The following is a 5,194-nucleotide window of genomic DNA, read 5'->3' as shown; positions in this document are numbered from 1 at the left end:
AAATGACCAATCATAGTTAGACACCTGAGATGCCATAGGGCAGTGAGTACTTGACTTTTTACATGTTGGTCTTGCCTAGGCCAGATCTTGGTAGAGGGGGTGGGGGAGCATTTTGCATCCTAAGTTATCTATTCAGCAAGCAGAAGCAAGATAGGGCGGTTAGTAATTTCTAGTAACCCTAATAGGGAACTACATAAGCCTTTTGTCTCAACTACTCATGAAAGGTGAGTTTAAGCTGAACTTATATACAATACACTTTCTGATATCTTATAAGTTGACCTATTACAGTGCCCCCCACAACACTGATTTAATCACTGTGAGCCCCACCCCGCCCCCAGCCCCCACCAGTGCCTTCAAAGGGCCAGCAGCCCCATCACTTTGGTTTGTGAACAGTCGGTGCAGGGACCTGAGCTCTGCAGGCTCTGCCCAGCACTCCGTGCCGACTGACCCCGAAGGCCACAGTGTGGGGGGTCCAGGGAACTCGCTTATCCTGGTGCCGCACGAGGGAGGCCAAGGCTCTGTCGGGGGCACAGGTGTGCTCAGGCTGCCCCAAGGCATGTGGTCTGTTTGCAAACATGTGTACACAGCAAAGGGGGGAAGGCTCTGGAACCGGCCGCGTCCTAGACTGGGCCAGGCCTCCAGAACTGGAAAGGTCTTGCTGCCTTTCGGGGAAACAACAAACACTCTGGTGTCCTGAGCAGCTCTAATAGCCATCGTGCCAGCAAAAGTGTTCCTCGTCCCTCCTCCTGATGCGTCCTCCAGTCCTGTTGATTACTCGGAGTGACCTCTCTGCTTCCATTTTTCACTCTTTCTAATCTCTGCTCTTCCACGGACGTCCGCTGCCCCGTGGATCCAGTGTCTCATGTCTTTTCTTTTTTTTAAAAAAAAAATTGTAATGTTTATTTATTTTTCAGAGAGATAGAGCGTGAGCTGGGGAGGGGCAGAGAGAGAGAGAGAGGGAGACAGAATCCAAAGCAGGCTCTAGGCCCCGAGCTGTCAGCACAGGACCAGATGCAGGGCTCAACCCCACAAACTGTGAGATCATGACCTGAGCCAAAGTTGGACACTCAACCGACTGAGCCATCCAGGCACCCCCATGCCTCTTGGTTTCCACCATTGCTACTGACTGGGCCTCTCCCTGGTGACTAGAAGAAAGCTCTAAATGCCTTCATTGTTCTTTCTTTTCACAGAGAATGCCTCAGATAAGCAAAGTTCCGGCACCCCACCCCCACCCGTTAGACTCGTTAGACTTGCCCTTAGGCTAAGACCAGTCCCCAACCTCGTCTACTGTGACCAGGTTGCAGGTCAACTGATGGAAAACAGGGCAAGAACTGCTTTCACCCTTTGTGTGTGTGTGTGTGTGTGTCTCCTAAAAGGGGACTCTGAGAGGATGTTTCTTAGACTGTTCAAGGGGGAAATAAGCCTAGAATAGCTAAATTAGAGACCAGGTACCCAGTGTGTGCCTAGTAGTGTTTTGCTTGAGTTGCTTTGATTCCGAGGTTCACATACAGTCAACAGTAAGGTTTCAAACCCTGTCTTTCTGACGTGCTGAGAATCTCAAAAAGGGAGGAAAGAAAGCAGCTCACGTGCACAAAAACACTGGATTCGTCTGTTTTAACTCGTGCATCGTCTCCGTTTACGCACACCAATGGAAGTAAACAGATGTATTTGTTGTCTCAATAAACCATTTTATATGCCGATGAAAAGGTTGTGGAGTATATTGAACGATCTGCACCTCTATTGTTGGGGTTCTGCTCCTGAAACGAATCTAGTTTACTGTGCTCATCCACTCCTCTTTAGGCACCCCTCATTGCCTGGCGGTATGTGTGGAATTGCCTGCGAAAACACGGCACTAAGAGAGCATGAACTAGTAGTCAGTGAAGGACTTTTCACGCAACTTCAGCTTTTTTAAATACAGGAAATGTCACAGGAGGGGGAAAAAAACCAAACAAAGCAGGAGCCCCATTCTCCCCCACCCCCCTCCCTGGAGGCTGCAGTGAAGAGGAAACACTGAGTTTTTTCCAGGAGAGTAAGACGACCTCGAAGGCAGGGAGGGAGGACAGCAACACATTCTGTCTACCGATTTCCCATCACTTCCTAAAATTTCATCCCTCGGCCTGTTATGCCCACAATTCGTGATCCCCAAAGACCACTAGGGAGCTGAGTCCGATGCAAAAGCAAAAGAGCCTTTATTCGAGCTAGCTCGAGCTCAATCCTCTACCTGCACCGACCCAGCGGTGAGATACCGGGGAGAGAGAGCGAGTTTCAAAAGGTGAGATACCGGGGAGTGAGAGCAAGTTTCAAAAGGACAAAGGTTTTATTGGGGCCTAGGGGCAGTTGGTGAGGTAATGGCTATGGCCTCAGCCAATTGGCTGGGGAAGGGTCCGAGTCCTGTTAGGCAGGTGAGGGGGGTGGTTACTCAAGGGGAGGAGGTGTGGTCAAGGTGAAGGACACAGAACAAATTGGAGTCGGCCAGCGTAGGCCTGCCCTTTCAGGCCCAGCAAGCCCGGTGTCCTCACGGTTTTCTGCCACATCGTCTACTCCACAAACATCTGTTGAGGCCCTACCTATTAGGTATTCTAATACATTCCAGGGACACATTAATGGTATTGATGTTATATTAAACTATTATAATGATGGCGATTGCAATCATTTACTGGTAGCACTCTTGTGTCAGGCAGGGTTCTCAGCACTTTACACATATTTTTTTGTTTATTTTATTTTATGCTTATTTTTTTAATGTTTATTTTATTTTGAGAGAGTGTGTGTGAACGTGAGTGGGGGAAGGTCAGAGGGAGAGAGAGAATCCCAAGCAGGCTCCACACAGTCAGCACAGAGCCCAACGTGGGGCTCAGATTCATTAACTGTGAAATCGTGACCTGAGCCAAAGTCGGACGCTCAACCGACTGAGCCACCCAGGAGCCCCAGTTTTTAAAAAAAATTTTTTTAATGTTTTTATTTATTTTTGAAGGAGAGAGAGAGACAGAGCATGAGCAGGGGAGGAGCAGAGAGAGGAGGAGACACAGAATTTGAAGCAGGCTCCAGGCTCTGAGCTGTCAGCACAGAGCCCGACGCGGGGCTCAAACTCACACACTGTGAGATCATGACCTGAGCCGAAGTTGGACGCTTAACCGACTGAGCCACCCAGGTGCCCCCCAGGAGCCCCATTTTTTTGCCCATTTTAGCGATGAGGAAATAAGGGACAGTCAGGCACCAACGAACCCATGAGGAGTTACTAGGCTAGAGGTGAGGCGATTGGTGTTTTGCATGTGGCTGTGACAGCCCAGATGGAGGCTGCCTGGCCTAGATAGACTTTGCCTTGGAAGGAGTCCCAAAAGGAGGCCTGTCATTGGGGCCCACCTGGGAAATTGAAATCCAGGTGTGTCACCGCAAACTGCTGGAAGGTGCATGTGTTTCGCTGCTCAGGTTGGACCCCTGGCCCAGCTTTCCAGGGCCAGCTCCTGGCAAATGGCACCTGGTCATATGGAAGCTGGGGCTCCCCTGGTTGTGTGGTTATCTGTGGTTCCCCCATGGCAGGGGGACCCCTCCCGGACTGGCAAGACCCTAGAGGGAGAGAATAGTGAAGACAGAGAGCCCGCTGGTGTTAGGAGCAGGGCAGGGGACGGGCGGGCCATGCCCGTGCCAGATACTTTTGCACTCTGCCCTTTGGAAGGGAGTCGGGGAGGGGGTCCCCGCCTGGGATCCTGCTGCCGAGATTCAGGCTCAGGTGGGAGGAGACTTTCCTTATGGGAACCAGAGGCTTCCCAGCGTAAATGTGAAGCAGAGACCTGGGTGGGTGGGTTTTGGAGCCTGGACTCTAGGGGCGAAGAAGGCCAGGTGGTCGGCTCAGGCGGGGGAATCTGTCCATCCTCTTGGCCAAACCCTGCTTCTGCCTCTAATCACAGACAGTGGGTCACCTCCAGGTCATTACCAGCCTCACTTCCTCAAACTCAGAGGACTAAGGCACTGCCTGTATGACTGCAGGAAGGCAGTCAGCGTTCTGAGTCACCTACACGGCGGTGCGATCCCGGCGGTCACACAGAACCCACCGATACTTGCCTGTAGAAATAACCCTTCTGGAGCATCCAGCCTCAGGAAACGGTCCCAAAGCCCATCAGACGTTTCCTCCGCTCACACGCTCTGAGAAAGGATTGGTGAGGCAGGACATCCTGGCATCTTGGAGTTGAGCCTTGAGGGAGTGGTGAGTCCGAAATGTGTTACTGTCCCCAGACCCCCTTGTTTATACTCCTACAGGCTACCATCTGGAAATTACCCTCTGGGCCATATTGACTATGGTCGCTCTCTCTTTTAATTGCCTTATCTACTCACAGGGGACCATAAACACCCTGTCTTCACCTTTCAATAGAGAGCATCGCCACTAAATGTCTGTGATACCTTGTTGCATTTTCACGACTGCAGCCCTAAATCAAATCAGATCTGGGAGCTTATCCCACAAGCCAAATGGAATTCAGCCAAGGATCAGATCCAGCCTTCAAACTGGCCCTTTTCCCTCTCTTCATTGTCATATCTTTACGGCTTTTTGCTTTTGAGGCAAGCACATTTGACCCAAACCTGATGACGTGTTTGAGTGGGAAGAGAGTTTCCGTTAACTCCCTGTTCCGCATCTATCGCTAATTTAACCTCTGATGTGAAGTCTCAAGTTCTTTGCCCTAAAAATAGCTAGGGGATGAAATGGGAGTGGAAGGGAAGATCAATCAGAATTTGGTTAAATGCCAATACATTCCCCCTGTCCTACCCATGCTTTGTCTTCACATCTACCATCAGGGGGAGGAGGGCCTGGGTCCATACATGTCACTACTCCTCCCCATTAAAATTCACCCACCTGTTTTAAAAAGTGCCTTTATTTATTTTGAGAGAGAGACAGTGCGATTGGGGAAGGGGCAGAGAGAAGGAGAGACAGAATGGCAAACAGGCTCCGAGCTGCCAGCACAGAGCCGGATGAGATCATGACCTGAGCCAAGATCAAGATCGGATGCCTAACCAACTGAGCCACCCAGGTGCCCCAGAATTCACCCACATTAGTGAACACTGGATAGCACAATCTCTGTGGGACACTGTTCACCTTTGGAAAGTTTTTGGAAAATTAGCTAACTTTCCCTTAGAAATCTGACCTTATGCAAATGTCCTTGGAAAATTATTTTTGGAAAAGAAAACAAGTATTAAATTAAAGGCT

This window comes from Neofelis nebulosa, chromosome 6 (genome assembly GCF_028018385.1).
Source record: "Neofelis nebulosa isolate mNeoNeb1 chromosome 6, mNeoNeb1.pri, whole genome shotgun sequence".
Taxonomy (NCBI): domain Eukaryota; kingdom Metazoa; phylum Chordata; class Mammalia; order Carnivora; family Felidae; genus Neofelis; species Neofelis nebulosa.
Note: the sequence above shows the minus strand (reverse complement) of the source record.